This window comes from Meles meles, chromosome 9, assembly GCF_922984935.1.
Source record: "Meles meles chromosome 9, mMelMel3.1 paternal haplotype, whole genome shotgun sequence".
Lineage (NCBI taxonomy): Eukaryota > Metazoa > Chordata > Mammalia > Carnivora > Mustelidae > Meles > Meles meles.
In genome coordinates, this window is record NC_060074.1 from 12,515,567 (window position 1) to 12,531,865 (window position 16,299).

The window sequence follows — 16,299 nt, forward strand, 5'->3', positions numbered from 1 at the left end:
GCACTAAGGATGAAAATGAGCCCACCCTCTGAAAAGATGGGGGAAGAGTAATTATGGAGAAGAGAGAGCAAGTGGAAAGGCCCGAAGGCAGGAAAGGATTTGACAGTTTGTAAGAAGAGAAAGGACTCTAGTAGGGCTGGAGCTTGGTAAGCGTGGGTGTAAGGAGGAAGGTGATATAAGATGAAGCTTAAAAGATAGGCAAGAGCCAGGTTTTAAAGTACCTTGTGGCAGTCATAGGAGTTTAAATTTTACCCCAGGTATAATGGAAAACCATTGAAAGGTTGTAAGAAGGAAAGTGGCATGATTGATTTACAATTTTAAAAAATCACTCTGGCTACTATGTTGAGAATGGTTTGGAGAGTAGGCAGCCGTTGCAATAAGCCAGGGGAGAAATGGCATTGCTTCTACTCAGTGATAATGGCAACAAAGAGAAGAGGATGACTGCGAGAGATGTATTTAGGAAACAGAAATTACATAACATTGCTGACTGTTCAGCTGTGGTGTGTTAGTTTAGGTTCTTTGAGAAACAGCCCATAAAGTTAGATTAAACGTGCTGAAAACTTATTGGAGAAGACACCTGTGAAGGAAAAACAAGGAGGTCTCTGAAGGGGGCTAGGAAAACCTTTAGACTGGATGGTGAATCAACTCTCGTGGAGGACAGGAAAAAAAAATGGGTAGGAAAACTTGTAGATATGATGCAAGATGCTCCCCAAGAAAGCGAGTGGGGAGTCCTCAAACCAATGCCCCCCACCAGAGGAGTCCTGTGTCTCCCAGGAATGGGCCTGCCTTACCAACCCTGCCTCACTCAGTCACTGGCTTGGAGCAATCCAGGGGAAGTACAGCTTGGATCATGGTGATAGATTTCAGAGCACAGTGACTGGGGCCATCAGCCAGTAATGCTCTCTGTGATCAGAGATCTGAGTGTTGTGTTTTCATGGCTTCCACATATGGGAAATACGGGAAAGAGAATTTGCAGGGTCACTTCCAAAATGTTGGCTTGAACAACTGGATGCTGGCACCATTTACTGAAATGGTGACTTATGGGAGAGATCAGAAGCTATATTTACGACTATAATGATTAAGATGTTTAATAGGCATCCAACTAGAGATTGAATCGCTGGTGAATAAATTTGGAACTCAGGAGTGAATTTTGGTGCTAAAGGTTTGAATTTGGAAGGCATCAGCATTAAAAGCCATGGAACTGGATAAAATCACCTGTGCAAAGAACAGGTAAATGAGAAGTAGTATGGAGCATTGCCTCCAATACTTACAGTTCAGACTTAGAAGAAAAAGCCAGAGGGGAGGAGAGTATGGAGCTACAGAGAGGAAAATGTCATTTCTGTCAAATGCTGTTCAGAGATCAAGAGTCCATTGGATTGGATAACATGAGCATTCTTGGTGGCCTTGACAAAAGCAGTTTCAATGCTATGATGAAGAGGCAAGCCCAGATAAAACTGGGCCAACGGGTAAATGTGAGATGGGAAACTGGTTATAAAGCTGGAGAAGACCTATGGTAAAGAGAACACGAGAGAAGTGGAGCTGTAGTCAAGGTGGGATACAGGATCAAGCAAAGCAGCTCTAGGATGAAAATTACTAGATCAGGTTATGCTGATGGAATGATTCAGTGGAAAGGTAGAGACTGGTGATGCAGGAGGGAGAGTGGGGACCACCGAGGGAATAAGAACTTGAGAAGGCAAAAGAGTACTGGAACCAGATCACGAATGGAGGATTTTCCTTTATTTTTAAGTTTTTAATTTAATTCCAGGTAGTTAACATACAATATTATATTAGTTTCAGGGGTGTAATATAGTGATTCAATAATTCCGTACAACACCCGGTGCTCATCACAAGTGTAATCTGTAATCCCATCACCTGTTTCACCCCTCCCTACCAACCTCCCCTCTGGTGACCATCAGTTTGTTCTCTGTAGTTAAGAGTCTATGTATTGGTTTCTCTCTCTCTCTCTCTTCTCTCTCTCTTGTTCCCTTTGCTCATTTGTTTTGTTTCTTAAATTCTACACATGAGTGAAATCATATGGTATTTATTTTTCTCTGACTGACTTATTTCCCTTAGCATAATACTCTCTAGTTCTATCCATGTCATTCCAAATGATAAGATTTCATTCCTTTTTATGGCTGAGTAATATTCCACAAGCAGAGGAATTTCTTTTGGACAAGAGCAGAGACAGGAGATAAAACAGAGAAGACAGATTAAGTTCTGATAAACTGGTAAAATTCACAGTGAGTTAATGAGGAAATTCTGATGGAATGGTTTCTACTTTTTCTACTAAATTTAAATCAAGGTCAGAGGCTAAGAGTAAAGAAGATGAGGTGTGGACAAGGTTTGAGGAAGGAAGATAAAATACAAACTATTTATCTTCAGAAATTGAAAAATCAAACTTTCTAAGAAACATTCTAGGATTGCCAAGAAGAAATGAGAACTATTGGAAGATTATAATCATTGTGACGTGGATGATAAGTCAGTCATTCCAGTTATGTGACTTTTATCCGGGAACATTCAACCACTTCATTGTAGGAGCTGATAATGAGACTCAGCTAGGGTTGAAATATAATACAAGGAGAGAGGAGCAAGAGAGTTGATAAGTGATTGATTCCCCTAATGGAGGGACTGTACACTGGAAAGGAGAGAAGTAACTATATAGAGGTAGTGGTGGGTAGTGAAAAAAAGTGAGGTTAATGGATTGGAAATCTTAGTGAAATTGAGAAATGATTTAAATAGGAGTATTAGAGTGAAGTGACCTGAAAGAACTGGAGGCAGTGATTAGAGACTATCATATTTTGTGTGTGTGTGTGTATGTGTGTGTGTGTGTGTGTGTGAGAGAGAGAGAGAGAGAGAGAGCAAGGAGAGACAAAGGGAGAAAGAGAATCTTAACCAAGCTCTACACCCAGCACAGAGCCCAACACAGGGCTCAATCTCATGACCCTGAGGTCATGACCTGAACTGAAATCAAGAATCAGATGTTTAACTGACTGAGCCACCCAGGGTGTCCTGAGAATATCATACTTTTTAAATTTTATTTTATTTTATTGAAGTATAATTGATGTACAGTATTACATTTCAGGGTATAATATACTGATTAGACAGACAATTCTATACATTGCTCAGTGCTTATCGCTATAAGTACAGTCACTATTTGTCACTGCACAATGTTATTACAATATTATTGACTGTATTCCCTATGCTATATTTTCCATCTCTTCGACTTATTTATTTTATACTGCAAGTTTGTACATCTTTTTTTTTTTTAGATTTTATTTATTTATTTGATGGAGAGAGAGATCACAAGGAGGCAGAGAGAGAGGGGAAAGCAGGCTCCCTGCCGAGCAGAGAGCCCAATGTGGGGCTTGATCCCAGGACCCTGAGATCATGACCCGAGCCAAAAGCAGCAGCTCAATTTCACTAAGTTACCCAGGTGCCCCAAGTTTGTACATCTTAATACCGTTCCTCTATTTTGCCCATCCCTCACCCACTTTCCCTCTGACAACCACCAATTTGTTCTCTGTGTTTAGGAGTCTGTTTGCTCATTTCTTTTTGTTTATTTTTTAGATTCCACATGTAAGTGAAATCAGATGGCATTTTCCTTTCTCTGTTTGACTTATTTCACCTACCATAATAACCTCTAGATCCATCCACGTTGTCACAACTGGCAAGATTTTATTCAATATTATTTTCATTTTTATTCATTTTATGAGTAATTTTCCATTATGTGTATATGTGTATGTGTATGTATATGTATGTGTACATACATACAAAGATGTTGAGCATCTTTCCATGTATCTCTTGGCCATCTGTATGTCTTTTTTGGAAAAATGTCTATTTTTCCTTTGCCCATTTTTTAATTGGATTGGGGGTTTTTGGTATTGAGTTGAGTAGTATAACTTCTTTATGTATTTTGGATATCAACTCCTTATCAGATATATCATTTGCAGATATCTTCTCCCATTCACTAGGTTGCCTTTTTGTTTTGTTAATGGCTCCCTTTGCTGCACAAAAGGTTTTGATTTTGGTACGGTCCCAGTAGTTTATTTTTACCTTTTTTTCCCCATGCCTGAGGAGACAGATCCATAAATATATTTTTAAGGCAGATGTCCAAAAGATTACTGCCTATGTTTTCTTTTAAGAGTTTTATGGTTAAAAAAAAAAAAAGTTGGGGCGCCTGGGTGGCTCAGTGGGTTAAAGCCTTTGCCTTCGGCTCAGGTCATGATCCCAGGGTCCTGGGATCGAGCCCCACATCGGGCTCTCTGCTCTGCAGGGAGCTTGCTTCCTCCTCTCTCTCTACTTGCCTCTCTGCCTAGTTGTGATTTCTCTCTGTCAAATAAATAAAATATTTAAAAAAAAAGTTTTATGGTTTCAGGTCTCACATTTAGCGTTTTAATCCACTTTGAGTTTCTTTTTGTGTATGGTATAAAAAAGTGGTTTCATTTCATTTTTTTCCATGTTGCTGTCCAGTTTTCCCAACACCACTTATTGAAGAGGCTGTCTTTTCCCATTATGTATTCTTGTCTCCTTTGTCATAGATTAATTGATTAAACATGGGTTTCTTTTTGGGCTCCCTATTCTTCCTATTGATCTGTGTGTCTATTTTTGTGCCAATACCATACTATTTTGATTACTAATAGCTTTGTATTATATCTTGAAATCTGGGATTGTGATACCTCCAGCTTTGTTCTTCTTTCTCAAGAAATTTGATAAATAGCTTTGGGTATTCAAGGCCCTTTGTGGTTCCATGCAAATCTTAGGATTATTTGTTCTAGTTCTATGAAAAAATGCTACTGGTATTCTGATAGGGATTGCATTGAATTTGTAGATTGCTTTGTATAGTATGCACACTCTAACAATTTTAATTCTTTGAATCCATGAACATGGTATAGCTTTCCATTTATTTGTATTGTCTTCAGTTTCCTTCTTCAGTGTCTTATAATTTTCAGAGTATAGGTCTTTTACCTCGTTGGTTAAATTTATTTTTAGCTATTTTGCTCTTGTTGATGCAATTATAAATGGCACTGTTTTCTTAATTTCTCCTTCAGCTACTTCATTGTCAGTGGAGAGAAATACAACAGATTTCTGTATATTAATTTTGTATCCTGCCACTTTACTGATGTCATTTATCAGTTCTAATAATTTTTTGGTGTTTTCTATATATAGGGTTTTCTATATATATGGTATGATGTCATCTGTGAATAGTGATGGTTTTACTTCTTCCTCACCAATCTGTATGCCTTTTGGGTGTCTGATTGCTGCAGCTAGGACTTCCTGTACTGGTTGAATAAAAGTGGTGAGAGTGGACAACCTTGTCTTGTCATAGAGTATCATACTTGATTTCAAGATTTCAAAGGTATTATCATTACAATGACTGTAATGCCAAGGTTCCAGGCTGGGATGGGATGGAAGAAATGATTATTTTCAGATGAGCTATCCCCATAAGTAGTAAAGTCAACAAGAGTGGAAAGAAAAAAGATGAAACAGAAGCCAATGTCATCAACAATGGATGATTAGAAGAACCTTAGAAGATGACATTGAGGAGACAAGGAGAGATACTATATCCAGATGGCACACAGTTCAGATTAACCAGGACTTAGAGAAAGGAAAGAAGGAAAAAATGTTTGTTAATAGTAATACATACCCTGATGTATGCAGAGAGTGGAAGAAAAGGCAGTCATTACCTGAGAGAGCTGCAGAGGAAGCAGACTCTCTAGAACAGACAAGTTGCAATTAAAAAGAAAAAGGGGGCACCTGGGTGGCTCAGTTGGTTAAGCATCTGCCTTCAGCTCAGGTCATGATCCCAGTGTCCTGGAATTGACCCCTGCATCGGGCTCCCTTCTCCCTGGGGAGCCTGCTTCTCCCTCTCCCTCTGCCTCCTGCTCAGCCTGCTTGTATTCTCTCTTTCTCTCTCTCTGTATCAAATAAATAAATGCAATCTCCTTTTTAAAATTTAATTTAATTTTATTTCTTTTCAGTATTCCAGAATTCATTGTTTATGCACCACACCCAGTGCTCCATGCAATACGTGCCCTCCATCATACCCACCACCAGGCTCACCCAACCCTCAACTTCCTCCCCTCCAAAACCCTCAAGTTAATAAATGCAATCTTTTAAAACATGAATAAATATCTTGAGATGGAGAGATTATCTGGGATTTTCAAGGTGGGTACTAAACTATAATCACAAGTATCCCCATAAGAGGCCGGCAGAGGGAGGTTTGACTCTAAACAGAAGAGAAGGCTTTGTGATGGAAATGGGAAGTCAGAAGCACAAGATGTGATGCTACTGGTTTTGAAAAAGGGGGAAGGTACCCTGGGTCAAAGAACATAAGGAATGCAGCTCTGGATACTGGAAAATGCAAGGGAACAGATTTTCCCTATGAGCTTCCAGAGGGAACATGCCCTCGCTGACATACTCATTTTAGCCCCCTAAGATTTGTCTCAGACTTCTGGCCTCCAGAAGCATCAGAAGACAGGTTTCTGTTGTTTTAAACTATTAAATTTGCAGTGATTTGTTACAGCAGCTGTAGGAAACTAATACAGGCAGTAAGGATGTAGGAGTGAGAAAGGGATAGAAGAAAGAAAGAGTGATGACTTTGAATACATGTATTCATAACGTTCTGACTTTTGGAACTAGTTAACGCTTCACATACTAACATGCATATATAAACATAAACATACATGCATATAAAGATAGAGAAAAAATAAAACTATATACACATAGACTTAAGCAAACCTAGCCATAACCAAGTGAATAATGGAGTCAGTCACCCTGAATAGAGGGGAGAAAATTAATGAATCCAAGTAACTTTAGATCACAGTATTTGACCACCCCGTCCGAGCAAAAGATTAGAATAAGAAAGGTAAATAAATATTCAACTCTAGTCAGTCGAGTTTTCAGTTATGGGTTAGCAATTCTGAAATTACTCCCTCCTTTTCTACCTAGCCCTTAATATTTACATGATATCTGAACTGGACTAGTCATTAGAAAATTTACTCATTTTTTGACATTTTATTGCCTTTGTCCTGCCTTTTTTCTCTCAGTATAAAATGTCCCTTTCCATACAATGTAACTCTCATCTGGTGAAACCCTACGCATCTTTTACAAGCCCTGTACTGCTTTCCTGAGACTACTGCAACAGAGTCCCCCAAACTGGGTGGCTTAGAACAACAGAAATATATTCTCTGACAATTCTGGTGGCCAGAAAACTAAAATCGAGGTACCAGCATGACTGCACTCCGTCTGAAGGCTCTAGGGAGAATTTGACCCTTGGCTCTTGTAACTTCTGGTGACTGTTGACATTCCTGAGTGTGGGGCTGCACCTCTCTGCTCCTTCCTTCTCTCTGAATCTCTGCATCACATTTCTCTCTGCCTCTCTCAAGAACACTTGTGATGACATTTAGAGCTCACCTGGATAATCCAGGATAATTTCATCTCCAAATCCTTAACATAATGAAATCTTCAAGGACTCTTTTTTTTTTTTAAGATTTTATTTATTTATTTGACAGACAGAGATCACAAGTAGGCAGAGGCAGGCCAGAGTGGGGGGTGGGGGGGGGGGGAGTAGGCTCCCGCTGAGCAGAGAGCCCGATGCAGGGCTCATTCCCAGACCCTGGGATCATGACCTGAGCCGAAGGCAGAGGCTTTAACCCACTGAGCCACCCAGGCACCCCTTCAAGGACTCTTTTTCAAAATAAGGTAATATCCATGGTTTTGCCCTATAAACTAATTTTCACAAGTTCGAGGTATTAGGAACTTTGCAACCTACCACAACCCCTTAGGGTCACATGAACTGTCCTGTGTTGGCCTCCTGGATCTACAACCAAACAGGAATCTCTCTGTCCTGTGCTGCTACTGTGGCAATGAACGTGGACCACCTTGTGTTGCTACAATGATGTTTTGGATGTACTGGTCTCTGCAATTCTTTGACCACACCCACTTTCCATCAGTGTAACCTCATAACCTATTAGCTGTTAATCCTTTTTTCTAAAGAATTTCTCTCACTGGGGCACCTGGTGGCTCAGTGGGTTAAACTTCTGCCTTCGGCTCAGGTCATGATCTCAGGGTCCTGAGATCGAGCCCTGCATCGGGCTCTCTGCTTCCCCCCTCTCTTTGCCTGCTTGTGACCTCTCTCTCTCTGTGTGTCAAATAAATAAATAAAATCTTTAAAAAAATAATTTCTCGCACTATATGGTTTATTACTTACAAAAAATGGCAAATATTATCTTAAGAAAACCATCTATGTCTTATGTCTTAGTAAGACTAAGACGATGGAGAAGATACATGATATTTTGTGAGTTTAAAAATTACTAATTACCCTCTCACGGAGAAAAGTATTTCACATTTGCTCTAAGGGTGAACATCGCAAAGTTTTCTACAACCAACTGTTATGATAAAGATTTAGCTACTTACTGGTGCTGGCTTGGCTGAATGCAATTTGATTTGGCGAACATATTTGTTTGGGCTTATTTATATTCATTGTTGAAATTTTTACATTGGGAGGAATCTGCCATTGTATTTATCTTTTCCCTCTTAAATTCTGTGTTGCTTTAGTCGTTTGAAACCCATGCTTTTTATTTTTCTTTCTCTGACTAACGGTATCCTAAGAGGCCCTTCCTTTGTGTAGTGGCTGCTGGAACAGCTGGGAGTCTTAGGCACAAACTATTTCCTTCCATCCTGTTACAGAAACTACTTATAGGAGAAGTACCAAAATAATTTTTTTTTTAGATTTTTATTTATTTGACAGACAGAGATCACAGGCAGGCAGAGAGGCAAGCAGAGAGAGAGGGGGAAGCAGGCTCCCTGCTGAGCAGGGAGCCCGATGCAGGGGCCCGATCCCAGGACCCTGAGATCATGACCTGAGCCGAAGGCAGAGGCTTTAACCCACTGAGCCACCCAGGCGCCCCTCAAAATAATTTAAATGTAGAGATGGCTTTTTTCAAAAGGAAGCAAATGTTTTAAATAAAATAGTAGTTCATAGTCCTACTTTGGTAGGAATCTGAAAGCTTACGGAGCACTTCTGCTAGCGAATTCATCTATGTCTACAGTGTCTGGTATTTCGCCTCTTTGTCCTGCCTCAGAGCCAGAGGTGACCCTTCAGCCTGGGGCTTAGCCCTTGTTCCAACCTCTGGATCCGCAGACGTCACTCCACTCCTTGCCACCTCTTTCCCCGGTCAATCACCAGGGGAGCTACCAGCTCCTCCCCCCACCCTGGATTCCCGGGATGTTTTTCTTTGCCTTGGCTCTGGTCGTGATCCTGGGGTGGTGGGATCGAGCCCCGCATCGGGCTCCCTGCCAGGCAGCAGCCTACTTCGCCCTCCCCAATTTCCTCTGCTTGTGCTCTCTCTCTCTCTGTTCAGTAAATAAATAAAATCTTTAAAAACAACAACAAAAAAGGAATCTGCCCCCATCCCTGCATCATCTCTGCTGGGAAATGAATGACTTTCTGACTGTTCCCCCCCAGGGCTGTTCTCTTCCTGTGGGGTAAGACAAGGCAGCCTATACCCTCCGAAATGAGCTCTTCCCTTGGCCTTCAGGAAGCCAGTGTCTCCTCCTACCCTTCACTGCCTCCCTGGCTGCCCTTTTGTCTTTCTCCATGTTGATGTTCACTGGGGCTCTGCCTTCTACCCTCCTTGGGCTTCTGTGCACCCTTCCCGCAGAGCTTAATCAACCCCAGCAATTTCTATTGCTGTTCAGTGCTGGCTGCCAAATCCAGATATCTCTTTCCAGTTCCACATTTTATATCTGTGTGCCCGCTGGACGGTTCCACCTAGCTACCCCCAGGGGACTTCAAACAGAATTCATTATTGTCCACAACCGCCATTCCTTTGCGTTTGCAGTGAGGAACAGAAGGAAGAAAGGGGGTGTTGAGGAAGGGTGTGGAGGGAGGTCTCTTGGGGCCCTCCTCAGCAGCCAGGGGAATGTCTATGTGGAGAGAACTCTGGAGAGGTGGGCTTGAGGTGCCCTGCGCTGCCGCATGGGACATGCTACCATTAGGCTGTCGGTAGAGCTAGTCAGCACGACAGCTGACTTCTCACGCCTTCCCAAGCCTCCATGTTGTGGGCTGTGAATTTCACCGCAGGAAATCTTGAGTAGAGAAATGTTGGAACCTTATTGGAAAAACCTATGGAAGCACAGGCTAGAGATGGGGAAGCAGATCCAACCCCTGTCTCTCGGGACAGTCCAGCATATGGACAAGGGGAGAGGCAGTGAATGAGCCCCAGTGAGAACGGCTGAAGGCCATCCAGCCAGACAGTGGCTTAGACCAAGAGCTCTAGTTATTTTAGCCCTCCCCCAGAGAAGCCTCCAAGCCGCACACACATACATCTAGCGCAGAGATAATAATGCTTAGCACCCCTGTTACATATCCCCTGCCCCTGGCCAAACCAGAGAAACATCTTAAACATCTTAAATCTCTACTTATCATAATTGTATTGGAATGGATTGTTCACTTGTCCACCTTATCCCTTAAGGAAAGAGGACTGACTTCATCCATCTCCACCCCTAGCATAATGCCAGGTGCGAAAGGGACTTTAAAAAAAAAAGTTGAGGGGCGCCTGGGTGGCTCAGTGGGTTAAGCCTCTGCCTTCGGCTCAGGTCATGATCTCAGGGTCCTGGGATCGAGTCCCGCATCGGGCTCTCTGCTCAGCAGGGGGCCTGCTTCCCTCTCTCTCTGCCTGCCTCTCTGCCTACTTGTGATCTCTTTCTGGAAAAAAAAAAAAAAAAAGTTGATTGAAGAAAAAGAGGAGGCTGGTAAGCAGGTAATGCAGGTAAGCTTCCAGGATAAATGCCATCCCTTGAAACTAAGTGACAGATGACCAGCCACTTCTTCTGCCACCTCAGAATGGCCCAGGCAAGACCACCTCGGTCCAAATTCCATCTGTACCACATAACCAAATTTCGCAGAAATTACTTTTTTTTTTTTTTGCGTTTCCATTTCCTCAACTATAAAAAGGCAATAATCGTGCCTACCACATAAGATCACTGTGGGAATTGAAAAGGCGTGTGAAGGGCTTGACACAGTGCCCAAGACATGGAAAAAGCTTGGTCAGTGTTCCCTGGCGCTGTTAGGATTATTACCTGTCCCTATCCCGGCACAACAGGAAGTCTTCAGTGAAGAAAACAGAAACAGTTATTGTAACGCAGTAGCCGGAAATACTGAAATGAACCTTTCTCATGCTGTTGGCTGCCCAGGTCAAGGGCCCTTCCCGAGACTAGTGGGGAGGCAGAGATGGCCTCTCACTGAAAAACTAAAAAAGCCAGACCAGGCTGAGTGTTCAGGACTCCGTTCCAGCTAGAGTTTGTAGCCTGTGGTTCAGGCTTGACGAGTCAGACACTCAACTCAGGGCTAGCAACCCGAGCTAGTGGTGCCAGGCAGAAGGGATGGGGATTGTAGGGACTGTAGCACAGTCATGCCCACTTTTTCCTGAGGTGCGCAGCAGCGGGGGTTCCAGTGGTAGCCGGCAGGGCCCCTGATGGCTATGGAAGATCAGGGGTGTCCTCGCAAACCGTGCTGGTAGCATGTGATGGGTCTTCGTTGCCAAGGCCCTCTGGTTCCTGTTTTCGAGCCCATATCTCTTATCCTTTCCAGAAGTGCTTTAAACCACCCAAAGTCCTTTTCTGCTTCTGCCAGCCTGGGTTAGTTTTTCTTGGTGTAATTCAACCTGCCAGATTGATAGAGATGATCAGATCAAATGGTTTAATAAAATGGAAGTACACTATTTCTACTTTGTTTTATTGGTTTATTGATTTTCGGTGTCTTCTACTCAGCGCCTGTTCAGGGACTGTTTTTCTTAGATGATTTTATGGTGTGTCGGGGGGCAGGACAATCAAATATTTTTTTTGGCTGGAATCTACACTGAGGTGGAGAAAATCAGGCAACTAATAAATGTAGAAATAAAGGAAAATGGAGGGAGGGAGCAAAATCAGTGCCTTGTACAAGAGAGTATCATAACAGAACTGAGCTCATTTAATTTAACTGGTTTACTTTACAGATAAGGAGCCCAAAACAAAGAACACACAGCTCATGTATGCTCGAGATAAAACTAACTGTATCTTCACGGTCTTAGTTCAGGGCTCCTGCCTCTATCCATTCTACCGAGAGGCAAATGACCTAAAAGCAAGCTCAGATCAGGTTACATCCAGTTCAATTAATTGTACCTTTTAAGTTTACGTTTGTGTTTGAAAATAATTTACATTTTCAAGAGCTTTTTATAATTTACAAAACAATGATTCATTAAATTATCTCAACTGCTCTGAGATAAGAGAATCATCACTTTTTTAAAAAGTGGCATTGGGGGACACCTGGGTGGCTCAGTTGGTTAAGCAACCACCTTCTGCTCAGGTCATAATCCTGGAGTCCCGGAATCAAGTCCCACATCAGGCTCTCTGATCATCAGGAAGTCTGATTCTCCCGCTGACCTCTCTTCTCTCATGCTCTCCTCTCATTCAATCTCTCTCTCTCTCTCTCTCTCAAATAAATAAATAAAATCTTTTTAAAAAGTGGTATTGGTATTTGTCTTGAAAAGGTTTGTAACATTTCTTTTACCTCTGACTGCTCTCCCTTTTCTATTTGTTTTGGTTTTGAAGCTCGAGCTACAAAATAAGTCAAGAGAAAAGTGATATTAGTGTATTTGAACAAAATGGTCTGCTGATTGGAACCATCATAAAAACATATTGGATGTTGTTATTAACCTCCATATTACAAATGAAGAAACAGAAGCTCAAAGAGATTATGTGACTTGGCCAAGATTAAATACGCACTAAATGGCAGAGCCATGACATGACTCATTTAAAAAACATAACATATATTGAGCATTTAATGTGTCAGGCTGGGTAAACAAGACATAGTGCTAGTTAATCCCTAAATAAACCAGAAATTTTTATAACCAGTATACTATGTTCTAAACCACTTTTATAGAAGATCTTACTGAACCATAAACTGTAATTTTAGCAGCTGGCCAATCAATAAATACTCTTACACTTACACAAAATTCATGCAGCCAGATCTCCTTGGTCACCAATTTTGAAATATATTAGACTAAAAGATCTAACTCAGAATCATAGATTACATACTTTTCTGGATTCTCTCAAGTACAATGGAAATTTGTGATTCTCAAATGTCCCCAGATGAACAAAACATTGACATGAATATGAAGTCAACTGTAACACTATAAACCAATTATTAAAATCTAGATTCAAGAAGCTATTTTCAGTTCAGTTCAGAAAATTTCAGAAATTTTCAGAAATGAAAATTTCATTTTCAGGAAATCTTATTCTCAGTGTAGCGTTTCCAAGTTTTTCCATAGATTATGAAAGTCACTTGTAAGAGGAAAACTAAGCTAATTGACTTGGAACATAAACAGAACAATACATATTTTTTAGTGTAGTTGTGTATAATGGAAAATACCATTCTTCTATATTTAGCTGGACCAAACCATTTATATAAGACCTAAATGAGATGCAGGGTTTTCAAAGAAACTTTGCCGCTTTTCCTTGAGCAAGTTGAAAGAAAAATGGGGTGTGCTTTTAAGTGAAAACTAAATAAATATACTGGCATCATAATGCAGAGATGACTGTCAAGAATTTTAGAAATCCAAAAACTGTATTTTTGTTAAAGGAACGTTTCCTTTTGGGTCAAGGCATCAGAAGGCAGTACAACCCCAGCAGCTCAAGGCCCAAGCTACCATTCTCCCTTCCTTCGAATTCGGTCCCCCAACCCCGAGCTCTCCTGGCCACGCCCTTCTGTCACTCACCTTGAGGTCCCGCCCCTTCCACCACCCACTTCCTGGTAACCGCCCTCCTTTGCGCGGCCTCCTCGGGATCTGATTGGCTGATGTGTCAACCGCCAACGGCTGCGGAGTTTAAACCCAAGCCCTAGCCCCCGCGCCGCGGAGCTCCAGGAGCTGGGAGGTCGTCGCCCCCGCGCCGAAAGAACGGTAAGTGAGGGGCCTTTGGCGTTGCCGCCCCGCACTCTGAGGAGATCTGTGCCTTTCCCGGCCGAAGCTCCCGGCGCTACTCTCCGGAGCCTTCTGTCCAGCGAGCCCCGCGCGGCCCGTCGACCCGCCCACCCTACGCTCGGGTATCTCCGGCTGAGGCCTTTGCACCGGCTCGGAGGGGCTCGCTGGGGGAGGCCCTGGTTTGGGTTTAACTGGCTGCGGGTCGTCCCTTCGGTTTTGCGCCCGGCTGCGTGAGGGGGGCGAGCGGCCAGTTAGCCCAGCTCCTTGAAAGTAGGGATTTCTGTGTGACTGCACCCCTCCCTGCTTTTTAAGAACATTTTCTACCTCACGGTGAGCCCTTCATGCAGACCCGCGGGATGAACGTTGAGAGACTGCTCACCCGAGTTCTTGAAGGAGCCTCCTCCTTCGGATCTCTTTTAGAAGGAAGGGCCGGCTGAAGGCGAAGGGGTGATGGAAGACCGGGAAAAACTTAGAACTGGAACTGGGTCTTGATGTGCAGGTAGGATTTCGGTAGGGAAGGGGGACGATGATTTTTCTAGATGACGGACCCGATTCAGGAGAACCGGATTTGAAACTCGGATGCTCCGCGCTGTCCTGACCGCTGTTTAAAATACCTCACTCTCTATGGTAGGTCGCCCTTGAATGGTACTCCAGTGGCTGGCTTAGGTTCCTCCAGTGGTACCTGGCGAGGTTGTTAATGTGGAGGGTGACAGGGCAGTGTTAAAAGGAAGACTCTGATTTCTGGCTTGAGCGTTTGGGTGAGTGACTGCTAGTGCCATTTCTTAAGTTAGGGAACCAAGAACCAACTTCCTGAGGAGGACAGTTCAGCAGTGGTTTCCTAATTAGCAAAATGAGATTTGATCCTTCTGACTGGTTTTTTTTTCGGGGGGGGGGATGAACAAGATGTCTATGTTAGTATCCCTCCAAGGGTGTGAGATGCAACCACTTGTCTTGAGTTTCTGTACATTCCTATGTTCTATCCATGGAATAGTTGGTGATCTTTGATTTTACTTTTTTCTCTTTTTGGCAAACCTTTAGGAAGAAACACTGAGCCTCAGTGTTGTAAGGTTCCTAGTTAAACTTCTTCCCCATTGCAGAAATTTCTTTTAAAACCATCTTCCCAGTATTTGCTTGACATCTCCCAACATCTGCTCAGCATTTGCAAAGGAGACTCATTCCAATATTGGTCAGTTCTGAGTATATGAGACTTCTTCCATTTAGCCATAGTTGTTTTCTTCAACAAATGTTTGCCAGTAGCTGCTGTGTGCTAGGCACTCCTGGCTAAGGGTAAAGCGGCAAACAAACTTGACAAAAATCCATACCCTCGTGAAACACATTTTAGTAGGAGAAGACAGACAATTAAATAAGGAAATTATGTGATCTTAGATTAGACACTGATAAGTCAATGGCAAAAAAATATAATAAAAAGTGAAATGGGGCCACATGTGCAATTTTAAATAGTTTCGTCTGGAAAGACTAAGAAAGTGACATCTGAGTAAAGACTTGAAGACAGAGAGTAAACCCTGTGATTATTTGTGACTATAAAGGATCTGCAGTGGGAGTATGCTAAGGCAGCTAGTGTGGCTGGAGCTTAGTGAGCAAAGGAAGAGTGTTGAAGAGGTCAGAGAGGGACTGAATGGGGAACTGGGGTGGGGGAGTGTCAAATTGTGTAGTACCTTTTAGGCCATTGCAAGGATTGTGACTCTACTCCATTGAGAGGGGAAGCCACTGGAGAATTTTTAACAGAGGAGTGACATGAATTTACTGAAGTTTTAAAGGGATCATTTTGGTTAGTAGGTTGAGAATTGATAGTGGGGAAGAATGTGGAGAATGTGGAAACAGGGATACCATTTAAGTAGTTGTAGCAATAATGTACATGAGAGAATGGCAACTTGGATCTGAGTGACAGTGGTAGGTGGCCTCTGAGAACAGGTTGTGTAAGTCGGGCCAGCATGACTGATGGTAGAGTGGATGTAGAATGTGAGAGAAAGATGTTTCCAAGCTGAGCAAGTGGAAGGATGGAATTGCTGTTAAATGAGACGGAGAGGACACAGTGGAGCAGGTTTGGGTGGGGTGAGTTTAGGACATGTTAAGTTTGAGGTACATGTTAGATATCTAAGTTAGAGATGAGGAGTAGGTGGTTGGGTAAATAAGTCTGGAGTTGATTTGGGATATAAATTTGTGAGTCATTGGCCTTTACATTTAAAAACCAGAGCGGTAGATGATACCCTCTCAGGAGTATGTGTACATAGGAAATGGATGAGACCCAAGGATGGAGATGTGGTGCCCTCCAATGTCCAATGGTAAGAGGTTAGGGAGATAAAGAATAATCAGCAGA

The 16,299-nt window shown here is 42.5% G+C and overlaps 1 protein-coding gene across 3 annotated transcripts in view; it reads left to right on the forward strand.

Moving 5' to 3' along the window:
• The first annotated feature begins 13,834 nt into the window (after positions 1–13,834).
• SGO2 (shugoshin 2) overlaps positions 13,835–16,299 on the forward strand; it is a 41,356-nt gene continuing 38,891 nt past the window's right edge. For 2 of the 3 annotated variants that reach the window (XM_046017990.1, XM_046017992.1), the window contains exon 1: positions 13,835–13,940. The gene's annotated coding sequence lies outside the window, so the exon portion shown is untranslated. Of the gene's footprint in view, positions 13,941–14,431; positions 14,461–16,299 lie in introns of those variants that run through there. The other variant, XM_046017991.1, reaches the window with a different exon arrangement.